We start from the raw sequence: 21932 nt of genomic DNA, 5'->3' as shown, positions 1-21932 counted from the left end.
AAACAGAAAATTTGAAACCAAAATAAATTACGTTACGGTTTATGCAGAAAAGAAAATTAACCAAATATTGCAGTATGTTGAGGCAGCACTTTATACCATGTTATATTTTCTTATGTTTGCCCTATCCTTTACTACAGCTTCTTGAGCTATTTGTACATGGAGATCGATCTATTTATGTATTTTAGTTTTTTCTGTTTAATGTCAAATTATCAGAGGAGATGCTACCTTTTGGCCTCTGCACTCTTAATAGCCTGTTTGGCCCATCTTCTATATTCAACTTATTTGGAGAAGTATTTCTAAGAACAGTTTATATTTGACTAATTAAATTTAAAAAAATACTTCGAAGCAATAATTAATGTTTGACCAAGCTTTTAAAAAGTGTTTGTAAGTGTATTTTTTTTAAAAGTGCATTTCAAAAAAGTACATTTAAGGAGAAACTATTTTTTTCTGTTTCTCCAAAACCCTTCTGCTTCTATTCAAAAACACTTTTCTTTTCTTCTAAAAGCTTGGTCAAACATTTCAACTTTGAAAAAATAATACTTTTGACCTTGAATAAGCTTCGCCAAATAGACTATAAGTAAGTTAATCAATATACAGAGATGCATGCTTACAACATTTTTTTTGTATGCATATTCATCAAATTTATTCTCATCTAAACTAATTTAGGAAAAAATAAGTTTCATAAACTCAATTTTTTCAAGATCGCGCAAAGCGCAAGCAAATTTACTAGTATAACCATAAAACTAGGTCAGAGATTCAAAGGCGAGCTATATATTCTTTATTTTCTACTCATCTACCTGTATTATTGCATGCATGGTCAATAGAAAATAAAGAAAACTGATGACAATTAATGTGCAGTTAACGAATCTGCTTGATACACAATTCAACCTGCCATTGGTTGTTAGACTTTATATATGTCTCGTTACTTTTCATTATTTAGTCTTTAATACTTGTATATACATAATCAAGCATTATTAATATTTATAATTGAAAAGTGTATGACGTGAAAAAGTTAAGCCTGACGCATCAAATAATGTTTTCTTGGGAAGAATCTGCTGGAAAAATCCTCCTCAACAATGGATCGGAAAAGATTCATATCAAAGATATTTCCAACAATTAGTCAAATCGAGACTTTCAACAAACATAATATAATAGCTTTTAAGTTTGTTATAAAAATCGTTGGTTTTTGTCCAATTAACGACATGTATCAATCATGCAATGACACGCAGGCTTCTTTACTTACTATTATTAATTACCAAACTACTGTATATGCCTTTTTTTCATCAGTCACTTCCAAAATTATGTTAATCCCTTCCTTAATTAGAAAAAAGTTAACGTAAAGTATAATCTATGTAAATGCTGATTTGGGGTTTTCATTATGTGATTTGGTCAAAAGTCATTGATAATTGTATGTAATAGGTGTTAGATGAACCGACCTATTTGAATGTATCATGTTCCAAGATTTTCAACAAATCAAAACTGATTTTGTCATTTTGCTTTTCCGTAATGTTGACGTTTATCTTTATTTGGTTCTTTATTATGAGTTTCTTAATCAAGATCAAGACCTATACAAACAAAAAAATGGGAAGAACAGTGAAACTTCATATTCTTGTTTACCCTTTGAGGGAGAAGCTAATGAGACTAGCACCTGAATGTTTGTTTCTCTACCTTCCTGCTTGTTTATAGGTGGTTGATTTTTCCAAATTGCCAATAGGTGGTTGATTTTTATTGATATATCAAAAAAGAGAACAAACAATTTACCACGAGAAATTAGATTGAAACTGATAAAAATTTATTCGCATGTAGTATTTACATCACTAAAACCAATAAATATAAAGTACATATATTTATTACGTAAATCATGATTAAGTAGTATGTTTACCCTCAAAAACGGATAACAATTAAATTTATATGTTGTTTTAAGGATATGCGGATTAATTCAATACAAATAATAAATGGTGTTAGATTAAACAAAAGACGTAATAAATTGTCAAACCAATAAGGAAAGTGGTCCCGGACTCAGTAACGTCTTACTCAAATGCTTGCCTTTGATCACAGGCTCACACTAATGAAGAAGTGATGAACAAAAGTAAGAACTTTGAATACCAGAAAAAATAAGAGTATATTGCTTTGATATGTGTGTTACAATGTATGTTTATAAATAATAAGCTTTTTCTTTTATATAGTAGGGGAATTTTACCCTAATTACAATTATAAAAAAGTAAAGCTCTTTTGTTTCGATGATAACTTTTTTTCCCGATACGAGCCAAGATTTATGTCGTGATATTCGGTTAGGTATGGATATCTCGGCCCTTTGTTAGTCGTGTGCAGCTGCTTGGTAATGCTCTCCGAAGTCTCAACCCTTAAATCGGACCTCGAAGATATGGCCCTGATATCCCCGAGGGGAGGTGTTTGCCCGAGCCCTAATATGATGGGTTCTTTGTTCAGACTCCGATGCATTACAGTCACGTTCCTACTTCGCTTGGCTCATTGGGAAGACGAGTCATGCAGCGGGCTCGGATATAGGAAACTTCATCGTTATCATGTATTACTTGAGAAAAAGAGGCAAATATGTCCGCTTTTCAGAACTTAAATGAACTTAGAAGGAATATATTAAACATCAAAAACATTCTTTCATTTAATAAGAAGGCAAAAATATATAATTTCGTATAGTTTAGAGAACAATTAACTTAAATAGCCGACCACCCAATCACTTAAACTATAGATAATCGGTGGAGGTATAAGATATGCATAATTTATGTATTATATGGGTATAATTGAGTATAATTAATGTATAAATTATGTATATGGCTAGAAAAAGTAAACAATAAATATGAACGACTATTTTTATAAAGATCGGCAAATTTGAAGATTTTTCCTTCATTTAATTATTTTTACCTTCATGAACCATAGTAAAGAAAAAAGAGAAACTACCTGGTTTAATAGCCCAAAATAAAAAGATTAGTTACCTCCTATAGCAAAGGTTGATACCTTATTTATTTTATATAAATACCATTTTAAAATATTATATTCCGTAGTAACTTTTTAATTTTTATAGCTAAATATCTATTTATGGTCACCTCCTACCCTTAAGCCATAAAATACGTTGCCCTCTCTCTCATAAAATACGCTGCCCTCTCTCTTATAAAAATAGGCTGCCCTCTTTTTCTCAACCCTCTCTCTCTCCGCCAGTTTTCTCTATAAATACAAACTCATGGATTCTCCCTCATCAGTTCCTCCGTCGATCGTTCTTCTGAGTAGTCAACATGACTTTTGTTTGCATCTACTTTCTTCAAGGATTTTGGAGAATCAATGATAAAAATGGGCAAAATTGGAGTCCTTGCTGGAAAAGTCAAGGAAAGAACCTTTGAGGAGCAGATATTCTGTCACCATTTGTATCAATCAAGCAGAAAGCTTTTCTTGAAATGTATGGAAAATATGGATTGAAGTGTGCCTGATTTTCGCCACTCTACGACCTTTCTTTGCCTCCCACCAACAACCCGATGCGTGCCTTCAAGGGACATAAACGTGAGGTGCGACATTAGGGTTGTTCTTGAACAAGACGACGGAGTTTGGGGCTGAGCAACTTGAAGATTCTGTTACCTTTTTAAAATGTATTTCAATGTATCTCGCTGTATTTCCATGTATTTTATTGTATTCATTATCTTTTTTATTATATTTTAGTGTATTACGCTGTATTTCATTGTATTCAACTTCTCACTGTATTCCATGAATGTATTTATATATTTTTTTAATTAATATAATTATGTATTCAGATGTATATATGTATTCAAATGTATCTGCAGTATGTATTCATATATTTTTGCACTATAGATAACCTGCTATACTTTATGTATTCAATGTATTTTTATGTATTTAACTATATTCGACGTAATTATATAATTTCTTTGAAGATTGCTATGTTTTTTGGGTGTTTTTCGGTTGAGAATCTTTTTATAACTGAAAATACAATTTTTTGTGTTATAATTGAGTTTGTTGAGTTATATTAAGAGTCTATTATGTTAATTGATTCACTTTCCATTTAAAAACAGCTGAATAGACCATGAATTGCGCCGTGAATACAGTCGAATACAATAATCTGTCTAGCTGTAATTCCCTGTTTCACGCCGCGAATACAGTCGAATACAATAATCTGTCTAGCTGTAATCCCCTTTTCACACCGAAAAATGCTAGAGTAGCTTAAATACATCGAATACATTCTAAAAAATCTGAAAACATAGTTATAGGAAGTAATATAGTAAATGGTAGCTACAACTAACTAATAACCACTAAAACATAGTGATTTCTTAAAGTTAGCATTCGTAATATTGGCCCAACTTATAATATGCTACCACATTTCGTCCTAAATTTATAGTTTAGGGCCAAATCTGATGCTAGTTTATAAGTGGGACTAATATTGATAATATTTTTTTTTTGTTTTTTGTAGTTTTCTTTCCATAGTAAGCTTGTTAATACGCAGAATACCTATGCTCGAGTCTGAAACCCAAAGAAAGGAAAAGAACAGTTGAAAGCCCACGGTGCATGAGTTATGGGCCTGACAGCCAAGGTCCAGACATTACTAGTCCCCTTATCATGGGCTGGATTCCAAATCTTTATCATCAGGGTATGAGGATTTGAATTTCTTGTAATACTGAAAATGAAATTCTTCGTCCGTGCAAAATGTTTGTCACGTTTCGCCTCTCGAAAGTCAAACTAGTAGAATTGACTTACATTTCCGTTCAACATTTTGATATCTGAAAATGACGATTTATAATACTTTTACTATTATAGTTTTTAAATATCTGCAGTTAAATTGCGTACAATGCATTACTATTAAAATTTTCAATTAACATGGGGACGGACTACGGAGGGATTAATACGATAAATGAAAAGGAAGTGAAAAAATAGATACTAATCAAATCGGCCCACAAATTCAGAAAACAAAAACTAAAAATAAATGGGCCATACGCATTTAGTCCATTTGCCTTAGTCAAACGAGACGGATGCTTCGTTTAGGCCCGTTCAAGCGAGAGGGATGCTGATGGGCTTTAATAGATGAAGAATTAATTCAAATGGCCGCATACCCAGTCACTTATATTAAAAATAGCCAATGGAGATATAATATATGCATAATTTATAATTATATACAATTAATGTATAATTTTTGTATATGACTGGAAAAAGTAAACAATGAATATACTGGCTATTTGTGTAAAGAGATCCATCCACAACTGAAATGGTTTCATATATTTATCAATGAAACACTACGAGAGGTTTTGTTAGGGAATTTTAGTATCAGGATAATCTGATCATAGTTTGTAACTTGGATTGAAGTTAATCCAGATTTAAATTATGAGTGCCAATAGAATTTTAAAACTGAACCATACCTCATTAAACCAAGTGTTAAATTTTTTATTTTATCGATAAATGTTTTAGAATAATTCAACAATGGTACAATTATTAATATAATTTATTATTTTTCTATAAAAATATCAACCCAACTTTTATAGTCGTAATTTCTCTTAAGCTCAATCCATGAAGGGACTACAACGATGAAACCAAAAGGAAGTTGAAAATTAGAATAAATTGCATCAGCCCACATGAATATAGTCCAACAAAAAGTTGTCTTGGGCCTAATAAAGCTGGTACCAAAAAATTGTAGAAATATGAAAAAATTAGAATAAATTGCATCAGCCCACATGAATATAGTCCAACAAAAAGTTGTCTTGGGCCTAATAAAGCTGGTACCAAAAAATTGTAGAAATATGATATATTTTGGGGTGGTCTTTAACTTTTGACCAGCGTATTGCCCCATGCCCCATGGACAGAACTTCAAATTCTGACTATGGGGCAAATGGTGTCAAAAACTCAAGACTATACTTTGAGTACTATTTGTATACTTCACCCGGCTGTACATATTTTTAGCTTGCATAGGTTTAACTATTTTTATTTTATTTTTGAAATATTTTTGGTCGAATTGTCAAATGTGTAAGTTTCTGAATTTTAACTCGCTATATTTTGGATTCTTATTGCTAATAGACTTAGTAAAACCGCAACTGACAGTGAAAATAATACGGGCTAGCCAATTTTCGGACTGGTAATTGAAATATAGTCAGCGTTTGCAGGAGCATTTGCATCTATACCCGCTTTTTGGGACACGTTTTAACTTGTGCCCGCTTTGCAAAAAAAATTGCAAGCATACCCACTTTTCACTTTTTCGCGGTACTTCAGCATACAGGGCTGAAGTAGCAAAAACATTCACGCAAAACTTCAGCATTCTAGTAGTCGGGCATGAAGTAGACCAAGTGTGCTGAACTTAAGCATTCTAGTGCTGAAGTTTTGTTCTCTATTTGCTGAACTTAAGCATTCTAGTGTTGAACTTTTGTTCTCTATTTGATGAACTTGTTTTTGTTTGTAATTGTTGAACTTAAGCATTCTAGTGTTGAAGTTTTATTCTCTATTTGCTGAACTTAAGCATTTAGTACTGAAGTTTTTTTGTCATGGATAAGCTTTTTCAAAAACTTCAGCAGAAGATGTTGAAGTTATTTAGTTCATTTATAAAAAATTTAGCACTAAATAAGCTGAAGTCTTTTTGTCCTGGATAAGCTTTTTCAAAAACTTCATTTGTAGAAACTTCAACTTATTTAGTGCTAAAGTTTTTATAAAAAATGAAAGTTTTAAGACAATTCAAGAAAATTCAGCTATGTAAAAAGAACATAAGAAATTTATATACAACTTATTACAACAACAAAATTAAGATGTTTTTAATTCTCAAGTCCGATGAAGGATCAGAGAAAGTGTTAGAAGCGTGGAACTTCATGTTTTTCAAGTGACCGAATAAATTTACAGAGAATTTCGCCTTCCATAAGTCCGAGTGACAGCTCTAGAATGGCTAGAAGTCTGATTTTTGCACTTCTCCTTTAGTGAATGTACCATCCAACAACCGTCCCTCCAATACGTATAATATACTTCACGAATATGTGAAACTTTCCAAGTTGTATCTATGAATATCTGTATTACTGTATATTCATAGCAGCACCAACAACAACAGAAGAAAGAAGAAGAAGAAAAAAACGAAGGAGGAGAAAGGGGGCTGAAGTTATTTAAAAAGTGGATACAAATTAAAACTTTAAAAAAAAATGGGTATAGGTTAAATGGGGACGATCAAATAGGGCGCCCCGTGCAATTTTTAAGCGTTTGCAAAGCCGTTAAATAATAACCAATATTTTCCGTTAAAAACATAAAGTTCCAGCATAATATACTGGATTATGGAGCTCCTACGTATAAACTTCCAGCACATTATGGTGGAACTCCCGCATACAGAAAGTTCTAGCATAATATGCTGGATTATGATACTCGTGGTATAAACTTCCAGCATATTATGTTGGAACTCCAACACATTATGAAATTATAGCACATTATGTTGGAATCTCATATATAAAAAGATTCGAACTCCAATATATTATGCTGGAATCTTTTCGGAAATTTGAAACTGTGGCTATTTTTGAATTACTATATGTATATGTGGTTATTTCTGATTTTTTTTTCCCCAACTGAGATGGTCTAATATTTTTCCAGAAAACTAGGAAATCGTATTAGCCTATTAGGGAATTTAGGTATAGGGGAATCTGATCCAATCTTGTAATTTAGGTTTAAACCGAGTAGATTTACTGTGATCCATAATTGTTAAAGCTAAGAGAGTCAAAATAATTTTGAAATTTGCCGTACTGATCGAAATGAATTTAACTACACCAAGTAGTAGGTTTTTTCAATAATGAATATATAAGGTATAAGCTTACAATAGTACCAAATGAATTTATTAGAACCTACTAATCATGTATAAGAATTCAATTATTATTAATGTGAAAATAGAAAAGAAAATAAAAGAATCGACTTCAGGACTTACTTTATTTTCAACACTACAACTAAAAAAGCAAAGTCTAATTAGTTTTTAGTGGCAAATCAATACAATTTAATATTAGTCAAAATAATCCACAAAGAAAAGCTACCTCATCATTTGTCTGCCATTTTTATTATATGGCAAAAGAACCACCCACATGTCCGCAGTCTATGGTTCCTTGTTATATTTTTCTCCTTTTTGTTTTTTAATTTTTAACGTTAAATATTGAAATTATTTGCCAGAAAATAGAGAGGTGTGTGTACATAGCTAAATTAATCACAATTTTAGGAGACACTAGTATGTGGAGTTGGTCATTAAGCTTATCAAATATATCATAATCAATTTAATTGACTTTTTTGGCAATTTTTATAAAGGAAGAAACTTTATACTCGTAATTAGCAAGTGCTTTTTCTTTACAATCTAAAATTACGTACCTTTTCTCATTCCTCCCTTCTTTGCTTAATTGTATTGCTTTATCTAGTGGGATATACTCTTTTATTTTTAATTTTCTTCCATTTTAATTAGAGAAAATATATATATATAAGATCAGTACAGTAATAGAAGAAAAAGACTCTGCAAAAATCTTATATATTTGGCTGGGTTGGTTGAATGAGCGGCTTTCCGCATGAGAGACCTGAGATTGATTTCCTTCACCAGCAGTTCCTCAGTCAGAGCTCATCGCACTGAGCTTGCTAAGTGCGGTTTACATCTCCTATGTGATTTGAGAGCTACTGTACAATAAGCAGATTACCTAATGCACACTTGAAGGGTAGCGAGCAGTGGATTTCCTAGGATTTTTTCAACCAAAAAAGGAATCTCCTGTTGTAAATAGTGTATGGATGTATTTCCATGATGTAAATAGAATGTAGATAGATTTTCCTACAACATATCTATCCTTACACTATGCAAGATAGATCTTTAGTTACCTTTTCTTGCCTATAAAAGCATGGCAATTTACATTGGTAAAGAACACACCAAGAAAGAGAAAAGAAAGAGTTCTACTACATTTGTTTTTAATCTTACTTTTCTTATTGTTATTTTATTTTGTTAAATTGCTTTATTTCATAACACGTTATCAGCACGATTGCCACCTTCATTTTCACAGTCACATTCTAATTGTGTTCGATTCTCCTTCAGGTATATCACTATATATATTCTTTTGGTTTATGGCAATATATATGCACCAGTATGCTATTTCTTAACAGATTCATATATTGTTAAGCATTTATTTTAGTTGATCATGTTACTGAAGTTCTCTTACCTTGCTTATTGTTAAAAAAAAATATATAAGATATACATCTTAAGTGCGTTAAACTAACAAAAATAATTTAATAAATATGTGTGGACTTGCGTAGAGCAAAACTTATCTTCAAGACATTTTACAAAAATAAAATAGTGATAACCAAGGCAACAAAGTAATAATTATGCATATTAGTTTAAATAGCTTTACAATTGGTGGAAAGTAATATTTGAATACATTCACTCTTATCACCGTATATAGTCATTCCTCAAATCCCCGTTTATAATAAGTGGTTTTTCTTTTACCGTACTGAATATATCTCTTTATATTTATTCATATACTCCATAATTCTTGTTTATTTGATATATATATATATAATATGTTACTTACACCTCTCTCTTTTTTTATACTACATGTTTGAAGTGATCAACTTCTTAATTAGCTGTCTATTTTTTTTAAGTATATTTTTATTGAAAATTATTTTTTTATTCTTTCTAACCCATTTACTTCTGTGATTAGTTTCAATATGTCAAACTTGTCAAAGCTTGAATTCGCGGCACTGAACATTACCGGGAAGAATTATTTATCATGGGTCCTTGATGTTGAAATTCACCTTGACGCTAAAGGTCTTGGAACTACTATTATACAAGGAAATGAAACATCAAATCAGGATAAAGCGAAGGTCATGAGTTTCCTTCGTCATCATCTCCATGAAGGGTTAAAAAACTGAATATTTAACCGTAAAAGATCCACTTGAATTATGGATTAATTTGAAGGATCGATATGAGCACCAAAAACTTACGGTATTACCGAAAGCTCGGTATGAGTGGATACATTTAAGGTTGCAAGACTTTAAGACTGTAAGTGAGTATAATTTTGCTATCTTTAAAGTAAGTTCTCTATTAAAATTATGTGGAGACACTATCACAGATGAGGACTTATTAAAAAAAATATTTTCTACTTTTCACGCTTCAAATGTGGTGCTACAACAGTAATACCGTGAAAACGATTTTAAGAAATATTCTGAGTTAATCACATGCCTACTTGTGGCAGAGCAGAATAATACTCTATTAATGAAAAATCATGAAGCTCGTCCCACTGGGTCAGCTCCGTTCCCGGAAGTGAATGTTGTAGCAGCATATAATAAGTCTGAAAGAAAACAAAATAATTACCGTGATCGTGGACATGGTCGTAGACGTGAACGTGGTAGAGGACGAAACAATTATCGTCATTATGGTGGAAATAAACAGGAGAACAATAAGGGTTCTCAAATTAATCCTTCAAAAAGTAAAATTAGTATGTGTCAGCGATATGGTATGAAAGGTCACTGGGCACGCATTTGTCGTACGCCAAATCATTTTGTTAAACTTTATCAAGCCTCCCTTAGAAAGAAAGAAAATAATGTGGAGGCACACTTGACTTTTCAAAATAGTGATGAAGTAGGTCCCTCAAACAAATATGATTCTGAGGCACATCTTGCATATAAAGATGATGATTTTGGAAGCCTAGCAAATATTACTCATTTAGAAGCTGGAGACTTCTTTGAGGATATTGACTGAATGACTAATCATCTTACTAGGAATGAAGCTATAATAAAAGTTGTCATTTTTTTATGTTTGCAACTAGTTTATTTTTCTTGAGTGTATTTTCCTATTGCATCATGTGCTACTAGTTTCTACATTCCTAATTTATTTCTTATGTTATTTTTTTTGTCTTTCATATTTCTTATAATGTACTTTTTGATTTTTTACGAAGAACATGAAAATTTCCCAATCTTCAGTTGGACTCAATATTAATAAAGATGATATATGTCTTTTGGATATTGCTACAACACACACTATTTTAAGAGATAAGAAATATTTCTCTTATTTGGTAATGAAAGAAGCCAATGTTAATACAATATCCGGTAGTACAAGATTCTGGAAGAGCCAATTTATTACTACCAGCAGGAACAAATTTGGCTATTGATGAAGCACTATATTGTAGTAAATCTCAAAGAAACTTATTAAGTTTCAAAGATATTCGCCAAAATGCCTACCATATTGAGACTACAAATGATGAAAAGATTGAATATCTTTACATTACTACAATAATGTCTGGTAAGAAATATGTACTTGAAATGTTACATGCCCTTTCCTCCGGCTTATACTACACAAGTATTAGCAGGATTGAAACACATGCCGTAGTAAATAAAAAGTTTACTAATCAAGATAATTTTATTATTTGGCATGACCGGTTAGGCCATCCTGGTTCTAATATGATGCATAAAATAATTGAGAATTCACATGGACATTCAATGAAAAACCAAAAGATTCTTCAATTGAAGGAATTCTCTTGTGCTGCATGTTCTCAAGACAAATTAATTATTAGACCATCAACTATTAAAGTTAGGAAGGAATCCCCTGCATTTTTGGAACGTATACATGGTGATATATATGGGCCTATTCACCTTCCATGTGGACCATTCAGATATTATATGGTTTTGGTAGATGCATCTACATGATGGTCACATGTGTGCTTACTATCAACTCGCAATATGGTATTTGCGAGATTGTTGACTCAAATAATAAAGCTAAGAGCACAATTTCCAGATTATGCAATTAAGACAATTCGTCTTGATAATGCTGGTGAGTTTACATCCCTAGCCTTTAATGATTATTGTATTTCAACTGGGATAACAATTGAGCATCCGGTTGCTCATGTTCATACACAAAATGGTCTAGCAGAATCATTGATCAAACGCCTCCAATTAATTGCTAGACCAATGCTTATAAGAACAAAACTTCCCATTTTAGTATGGGGTCATGCTATTTTGCACGCAGCAACACTTGTACAGATAAGGTCCACAAGTTATCATAAATTCTTCCCATTGCAATTGGCTTTTGGTCAGGAGCCAAATATTTCCCATCTTAGGATCTTTTATTGTGCGGTATATGTTCCAATTGCTCCACCACAACGCACAAAGATGGGTCCTCAAAGAATGTTGGGGATATATGTTGGATATAAATCTCCTTCTATTATAAAATATCTAGAGCCGATGACTGGAGATTTATTTACGGCAAGATTTTTTGATTGCCATTTTGATGAATCAGTATATCCAATATTAGGGGGAGAAAATAAGCAGCTGAAAAAGGAGATAGATTGGAATGCATTATCACTGTCTCATTTAGATCCTCGAACAAATCAATCTGAACAAGAAGTTCAAAAGATTATTCATTTGCAAAATATTGCAAATCAAATGCCAGATGCATTCACTGACCTACCAAGGGTGACTAAGTCACATATTCCAGCTGCTAATGCTCCAATTCGAGTTGATATCCCGACAGGACAATTAATTAAAGAAAATGAGTCTAAGCCATGATTGAAACGTGGTAGACCAATCGGTTTTATGAAAATCCTCGAAGAAGAAAAGGAGAAAGTGATCAAAGTGAACATAACACGGAGTTAGTGGCTCAAGAAGAGCCCCAAGATGTAACAAATGATAAGACCTTATGGGAGGTCCAAGTACCTGAAAATAATGAGAATGAAGAAATATCAATAAGTTACGTCTCAACCGGGAAAAGATGGAACCAAATAAGATTGTTATCGATAACATTTTCGCTTATACTGTTGCTATTGAAATAATGCAACATGATGAGGATATTGAACCAAAATCTGTCGATGAATGTAGACAGATAAATGATTGGCCAAAATGGAAAGAAGCTATCCAGGCAGAGTTAACTTCACTTGGAAAATGTGAAGTCTTCGGACCCATAGATCGAACACCTGAAGGTATAAAGCCAGTAGGGTACAAATGAGTTTTTGTGCGTAAATAAAATAATAAAAATGAAGTCATTAGATATAAAGCACGACTTGTGGAACAAGGATTTTCACAAAGACCTGTCATTGATTATATGGAGCCATATTCTCCTATGGTGGATGCTATCACGTTCCGGTATCTTATAAATCTGACAGTGCATGAAAAACTTGATATGCGTCTAATGGATGTTGTCACAGCCTATTTGTATGGCTCACTAGACAATGAAATCTTTATGAAAATTCCTAAAGGATTTAAAGTGCCTGAAGCATATAAAAGTTTTCGAGAAACTTGTTCAATAAAGCTTCAGAAATCCTTATACGGATTGAAACAATCAGGGCGCATATGGTATAATCGCCTGATTGAGTACCTGTTGAATGAAGGGTACAAAAATGATCCAATTTGTCCTTGTGTCTTTATAAAAAGGTCTGGATCTGAATTTGTTATAATCGTCGTGTATGTTGATGATTTAAATATCATTAGAACTCCTGGAGAGCTTCCAAAAGCAGTAGACTGTTTGAAGAAAGAATTTGAAATGAAAGATCTTGGAAAGACAAGATTTTGTCGTGGTCTACAAATTGAGTATATGAAAGATGGAATATTTGTCCATCAATCAACATATACACCGAAAAGATTTTAAAACGATTCTATATGGATAAAGCACATCCATTAAGTACCCCGATGGTTGTGAGATCACTTGATATAAAGAAAAATCCATTCAGACCTCATGAAAATGATGAAGAGCTTCTTGGTGCCGAAGTACCATATCTTGGTGCAATTGGGGAATTAATGTATCTTGCCAATAATTTCCGACCAGATATAGCTTTCTCAGTAAGCTTATTGGCAAGATTTAGTTCTTCGCCAATACAAAGACACTGGAATGGTATTAAACATATATTCAGATACATCCAAGGGCCATTGATATGAGTTTATTTTATTCAAATGAATCCAAGTCATCATTGATTGGTTATGCAGATGCAGGATATTTGTCTGATCCACACAAAGGTCGATCTCATACAAGATATTTATTTACAAGTGGAGGTACAACCATATCATGACGTTCGACAAAACAAACTATGGTTGCTACTTCTTCAAATCGTGCAGAGATAATAGCCATTCACGAATTAAGTCGAGAATGCGTTTGGTTAAGATCGATAACTCAACACATTAAGCAAACATGTGGTCTTTCTTCGAAAGAGAATATTCCAACATTATTGTATGAAGACAATGCTGCATGCATAGCTCAATTGAAAGGAGGATATATCAAAGGAGATAGAACAAAACACATTTCACCGAAATTCTTTTTCACTCATGATCTTCAGAAGAATGGTGAAATAGATGTACAACAAGTTCATTCAAGTGGTAATTTGGCTGATCTGTTCACTAAGGCATTACCAATCTCAATATTTGAAAAGTTGATATATAAGATTGAAATGCGTCATCTTCGAGACATTAAGTGATTTTTCATCAGGGGGAGTAAATGTCACACCTCCTTTTTCGCCCGCGCCGCCGCGAAGGGGCACGGAAGGGAGTTTTTCCAATTAAAGGACAATCGAAACGGGATTTATTTATTTATTTCAGAGTCGTCACTTGGGAGATTTATGGTGTCCCAAGTCACCGGTTGAATCCCGAATCGAGGAAAAGAATGACTCTGTTTAATAGTCTGCGCACCAGAAATTCGGATAAGGAACTCTGTTAACCTGGGAGAAGGTGTTAGGCATTCCCGAGTTCCGTGGTTCTAGCACGGTCGCTCAATTGTTATATTCGGCTTAATTATCTGATTTTATACAAATACGAACTTAGGTGCAAATTCTAACTCTTTACCGCTTTTATTTTTATTATTTTACAGAGAATTGCAACGTTGTGAAAATGTATCTCGAACCACGTCACAATCAATGTACCCGTGGTGGTCGACACATTTCGACTCCGTTGAGATTTGGACTTGGGTCACATCAATGTACACCCGCGTTTAAGAAAGTAAATTATTAAATGCGCGCCTAAAGCGACTAGCGTATTATTATTTTTGAGAAGGCCGTGAAATCTTGCTAAAACGGCCCATCCGAAGTCTAATTAATTATTAACCATTTATTGAGGGCCCCGCAGCTTGCGTTTTATTTTGGCGAAGCACGCCTCATTTATTTTAAGGATATCCTAAAGTGACTACATTTCTATTAAATTTGTCTCTAAAATAAAAGAGAAAAAATCCTAATTAATTACAGGCTTGAAAAAAAAGGCATAACATATTAAATGCTAGATTAAGACAAATGTTAACGGAAAGGAATATTACTAAAATTGAAATTATAAATAAAATACGGAATCAACAAATAATATATTCAAAAGAAACTAATTATCCTATAACTAGATTAAACTCGCATTGTTAGATGACTTGAACCATTGGAATTAATTATTTACAACTATTTGAAACTAGAATCAATCTTAATTACTAATGCATATTCGAAAGTTTATTAAATTTAAACGTTAACTCGTTTTGTTTGAACTCAAATCATGCCATAATGCCTAATTCACGAAATTAATTTAAATTCATGCTTTAACTAAATTTAGCTACATATTCACGATTAACCTACTGTTGACAATATTAAAACCTTCATAGCTAGTTAACTAATCAGTTTTGCCAAGCCGATTCACTAAAGACCAACTTATGTTATTTTCCTTTTATTCCAATTATTAAACAGTTTGACAGTAATGAGCATGCTTAAATATATACTATCTAATAATCAAACTAAAGCAGAGTATTATTTAATCCATCACTACAAGATGCCTAGTTATGCAAAGCAACATAAATTTACAGAATAATTAATACATGAAATAGCCTAAATACAATCAGTAAAAGAAACAAAGAAAATATTAAATTAAAACTTCAAAGTTCCATTCTTCATATGTATTCATGCTTTCACATTTCAGTTTACAATATCGACAAGGTTACAGCCATGTACCTGGTATTGAAAGTAAAAGAAAAGGAAGATCAGCAGAAATGCAGTAGCATATAACAACAGCAACACCCCCGCAACCAGTAACAACCAGCAACGAGAAACCAGTGACAGATTTTAAAATCAAAATAACAATCCAGCAAAAACCAGTGAAGTAGCAGCAAATAACCAACCAAACTCAAGGAACAAACCACATGAAAATCCAGAAATACCGACAATAATCAACGGGCAAAAACAAAATGAACCTTTTTTTAGATTGAAAGACCAGTTAATGTTTAACCCTTAATTCTCTCTTAATGTTCAGAAAATTCTTTCTTTTAAACTCTCTTCAAATTCGAATCCTCAAAAATCTTTTTATCTTTCTGAATTCTTCTCCTTCTCCTAACTTGTGTCCAGCTCTCTCCAATTTATATGCAAACTAGCAGCACCTAAATTAATTCCCACTAACACATATCTTTTCCTTATTTAATTCCATTATTGCCACACTACCGCATGCTTTGTCCCCCACTAAATTAAACAATGTATTAATCCCCACCATTATGTCTTGTCCCCCACTACGTATTATTTTATGTATTATTTTAATATAATTTAATGCTTAGTGGACAGAGCACTCATTAATTATCTTTAAGACTCATTTAAAATCCCAAAAATGCCCTTGAAAATACTACAATTTACCATTCTACCCCTGAAAATACTATAATTTACCATTCTACCCCTGAAAATACTGCAATTTACCATTCTACCCCCATCAGCTATAACCAATTCACCTAATCAATCTAACCAAAATACAGCAGCTATAACTAATTCCTAATCAAATTTCATCAACAAATTTAGGCTAGAAACTCAATATTTTTGACTGAACAATATTTTTAACAACAAACATACTTTTAGATTCAATAACAGTAACAAAATTGAACATAACAAACAAGCAGATTCAAATCACTAAACTCAATAATCAATTGAACTTTAAATTCAATCTAACAACATGATTAAACTAAACACTTCTATATTAAAACTAAACAAGAACATAAAACAAACTGAAGAAATAATCAAGAAATGATAAACAACGAACAAGAAAAGAATCAAACATATACTGATTTCAGATCCGAGAATATCAAATAAAATACGGACAGAAATGAAACTTAAACCAACTAAACGGAAATGAACAACGACGAACTCGAACGGAAACGGAAAACTCGGACAGCACCCTCGACGTACCGGATCTCGACTCAACGAAAACCCACCTTCTCTTTTAACCTCGACGAACTCAGACTGGACCTTACCGAACGACGAACAACAACGGACTCAAACAAAAACCAAACGAGACCTTGACAGAACTTCGCCGGACTTTAACTGAACTGCTTCGCTTTTCCTCCGTGTGTGTGCGTGTGGTCGTGGAAGTAGCAGCAGTGGCTGCTGGACATGGAGCTGATGGTGGTCGTTCATGGTTGAGCTGGGGACGAAGAAGGCGCAGCAGCCATGGGGAGTTGGTCGTGAGGCTGGAGGTCGTTTGGACTGGCGAAAACGAAGCAGAAGAAGCAGCAGGTGAAGCTGGCTGGAACTCGACGGGAGGGCAGCAACAATGGTGGTTTGGGTGGTGTTCATGGCTGGACGTAGCAGAAGCGATGGTTTTTCCGGTGATTGGAGGGCTGCTAGCTGGCGAAGAAGAAGATACAACAGCCGTGGTTGCTTGGTTGCTGGTGGACGTCGAAGCAGCAGCGTGAGGTGAAGAAGAAGAAGCAGCAGCAGGTGAAGTTGGGGGCAACGCAGCAACACTGCTGCTCGTCAATGGCGGACGGGGGGGGGGGGGGAGGGGGGAGGGGGGGTCGACTAGTTTTTTTCCGCGACTGGAGGGGTATTGTTCATCGTGGGGATGGAGATGACGACGTGAAGGGGAAGGGGCAGCCATGGGAGGGGAGGTCGCTGGACGTGAGGGAGCAGAAGCAGCGAGAAAGGCAGCCATGGGAGGGAGCTTGGTTTGGAGAAGGAGAAGGAGGGGGGGCGAATAGCTTTAGGTTTTTTAGGGTTGGGAAAAATGAAAAAATGAAAATGGGGGGGTTGGGGGGTTGGGATTAGTTTGGGTTATGGGGCGGACTGGGTCGGGTCGACCCGGTGGGATTATTTGGTTTGGGCCTGGTTGATTTAAATTTAAAGGTGGCCCAATCCGATTTTCTTCTTCTTTTATTGCTTCTTTTTTTCTTCTTTTATTTTTTCTTAAACTAAAACTAATTTCTAAAAATTCTAAATTATCCTATAAAACTAAATTAATTTACAAAAATGCAAATTAACTCTCAATAACAATTAACACACAATTAAATAGCAATTACGATAAAATCACACAATTTGGACATTAAATGCTAAAAATGCAACGTACAATATTTTTTATGATTTTTTGTTCTTGTAAAAACAAACTTAATTGCTCCTAATTGTAGAATTAAATCCTAAATGCAAATGCGACATATTTTTGTATTTTTTTATTAATTTAACAAATAAACATGCATGAACAAATACAAATAATTATCAAAAATGCCACGAAAATTCTCAAAATTGCACACAAAGGAAAATTGTTTTATTTTGAATTTTTGGGAGTAATTCTCATATAGGGCAAAAATCACGTGCTTACAGCTGCCCCTCTTTGTCCGAAGACACGAAGAGTTTTCGTGCAAAGATAAAGTGAGCGATTTTTGCCCATCCGAGTACTCCGTGTGAAGCATTTTTTTGAAAAAGATTTAACCGAACCTTTGCTTCAAAGATTTCCTACATATCCCTGGCTAAAGGGGAATCAGGTTAATGTAGTTCGGGAAGTTTTGGTAGCTGGGACTACCATGGGACTGCAATGTTACTGCTGTTGCATGTTGTTATTACTGTTTGCCGACCTCCTTATTACACCATGCTGAAAGAAAACAAGAAGCTAGACTAAACTATAGTCTATGAATTACAAAATCTTATCTAGATCTTCACCCATGCTCTTGTATCTCTTGTTGCTTTGATGTTTCGGTGACTCCTCGGGTATTTCTTTACTTCTGATTTGTCTTGTATTCTCCCTTGACTGCCGATCTCGAACTGCTTATTTCCTTCTCGGGAGCTTCGCATTATTTTTCCATCGAGTCTTGGACTTCCTTCCTCTGCTGGGGATTCTTGTTGTTTCCTGCTGGGGATTTCGGCTATATTCCTCTGCTTTACTGACTTGAAATGTATTCCTCTGTTATATGGGCGGGCTCCCAACTTCAAAACTTGAAATTTAACAACTGAAATGTATTCCTTTGTTATATGGGCGGGCTCCCAACTTCCAAACTTGAAATGTAAAGACTGAAATGTATTCCTCTGTTATATGGGCGGGCTCCCAACTTCCGGACTTGAATTTTAAAGACTGAAATGTATTCCTCTGTTATATGGGCGGGCTCCCAACTTCAAAACTTGAAATGTAAAGACTGAAATGTATTCCTCTGTTATATGGGCGGGCTCCCAACTTCCGAACTTGAATTTTAAAGACTGAAATGTATTCCTCTGTTATATGGGCGGGCTCCCAACTTCTTCAACTTAAAATGTAAAGACTGAAATGTATTCCTCTATTATATAGGCGGGCTCCCAACCTCAACCACCAACTTCGAAAAATAAATCGTCATTCCTTTCTTCAGGCGAGCGAGATTTCAACAACAACTTCGAAAAATAAATCGTCATTCTGTTCTTCAGGGAGGGCTCCTGACCTCAACAACAACTTCGAAAATAAAATCATCATTCTGTTCTTCAGGGGGGGGGTCCTGACCTCAACAAGAATTTCGAAAATAAAATCGTCATTCCTTTCTTCAGGCGGGCGAGATTTCAACAACTTCGAAAATAAATCGCCATTCTATTCTTCAGGGTGGGCTCCTGACCTCGACAACAACTTTAAAAATAAAACGCCATTCTGTTCTTCAGGGGGGCTCCTGACCTCAACAACAACTTCGAAAATGAAATCGTCATTCTGTTCTTCAGGGGGGGCTTCTGACCTCGACAACAACTTTGAAAATAAAACGCCATTTTGTTCTTCAGGAGGGGCTCCTGACCTTAACAACAACTTTGAAAATAAATCGCCATTCTGTTCTTTAGGGGGGGCTCCTGACCTCAATAACAACTTTGAAAATAAATCGTCATTCTGTTCTTCAGGGGGGCTCCTGACCTCAATAACAACTTCGAAAATAAATCGTCATTCCGTTCTTCAGGCGGGGCTCCTGACCTCAACAACAACTTCGAAAAATAAATCGCCATTCTATTCTTCAGGGGGGGCTCCTGATCTCAACAACAACTTTGAAAAATAAATCGTCATTCTGTTCTTCAGGGGGGGCTCCTGACTTTAGGAAAACTGAACATTGATAATCTTAAGAAAACTAAAAAAAATGGCTCCCTTTTTTTTTTCAAAATCAAACTTCTATTTTTTTTCAAATTATCCTAGGAGAAAATTTATCAGACTAGGTTTTCTATCTTAGGAGAAAATTCATCAAACTAAGATTTTGATCCTAGGAGAAGATTCATCCGACTAGGTTTTGATTTGTTACCTTAGGAGAAGATTCATCCGACTAAGATTGTGATCCTAGGAGAAAGTTCATCAGACTAAGACGTTTATCTTAGGAGAAAATTCATCAGACTAGGATTTTGATCCTAGGAGAAGATTCATCCGACTAAGACGTTTATCCTAGGAGAAAATTCATCAGACTAGAATTTTGATCCTAGGAGAAAATTCATCAGACTAAGACGTTTATCTTAGGAGAAAATTCATCAGACTAGGATTTTGATCCTAGGAGAAGATTCGTCCGACTAAGACGTTTATCCTAGGAGAAAATTCATCAAACTAGGATTTTGATCCTAGGAGAAGATTCATCCGACTAAGACGTTTATCCTAGGAGAAAATTCATCAGACTAAGATTGTTTATCCTAGGAGAAAATTCATCAGACTAGGATTTGATATCTTATCTTGGGAGAAAAATTCCATCGGACCAAGATTATATTGGGAGGGAAATCCATCAGACTAGGGCTTTTTATCCTAGGAGGAAAATGTAAAGATCAAAGATTTGAGAAACTTACCTTTGTAATTTCTTCTTTTCTTTTCTTTTTCCCTTGCGCTGCTTTGTTCCTGTTTCAACTCTCAAGCAAAGAAAAATTTACCAATTTTAAAATGGTGGCCGATTTGTGGCCTTGCTGGGGACGACTTCCTCCTTTAAAAGCTCGTGTTGTCTTCCCACGAGACTGATGGGGATAATGATGTTGGGGAATTACTTACTTACCTGCTGGGGATAATACCACTGGGGGAGTCTCCTTTCTTCCCCTCCTAAAAATATTTTTTTATTTTTTTATTTTCTCTCAACACTGCTGTGGATAAAAGTGTTATCATCTTGGGATAACGTTGTTGAGGATAACGCTGCTGGGGAATTTTATTCCTTCAAATCGGTGCTTCATTCTTCTGGAAGCTGCTGGGGATGATAATGGCTTTTGCTTTTTCTAAACACCAGTTTCATCTCTTTGTTCTGTCCGTTGGGGATACAACTCCTTTCATTAAAACTCGTTATTTTCTTTCTTTCAACACTGCTGGGGATAACACTGGTTCAAAACCCATTTCCCTTAATACTAGTGTTAACTTTCTTCTTCCCCATGTGGATACCTGACTTCCAGAAAATTTTCTGCCCCAGTTTGATAATCTTCTTTATGACATGCCTTTCTGCCATCAATGTCATTTCCTTTAAGATTCGACTGTGGTGGTTGGTTGTGATACTCCTACTGGGATGGCTTTTCCCTTTCTCCTTCCCTGCTCTGCGTTCCATTACACTATCAAAACTTGTTGGGGATGATATTATTTGTTGGGGATGATATTTCTGCTGGTCTTAGAACGACTTGACCTGCTTTGCGTCGTTCGTCTATCTTGAAACTTGGGCGATAACTTCCGACCTTATTGTCGATTCCTTATTCACCAACCTCTCAATGTTGTTTTCCATCTGACCATGTATCTTTTCCATGACAGCTGATTCCCCTTGAGGATTTTGCAATGTTTTGCTGATAAACCACTTTCTTTGTTTA

The sequence above is a fragment of the Nicotiana tabacum genome, chromosome 1 (genome assembly GCF_000715075.1).
Source record: "Nicotiana tabacum cultivar K326 chromosome 1, ASM71507v2, whole genome shotgun sequence".
Classification (NCBI taxonomy): Eukaryota; Viridiplantae; Streptophyta; class Magnoliopsida; order Solanales; family Solanaceae; genus Nicotiana; species Nicotiana tabacum.
The sequence above is the reverse complement of the archived record's forward strand: the minus strand, read 5'-3'. Positions refer to the sequence as shown.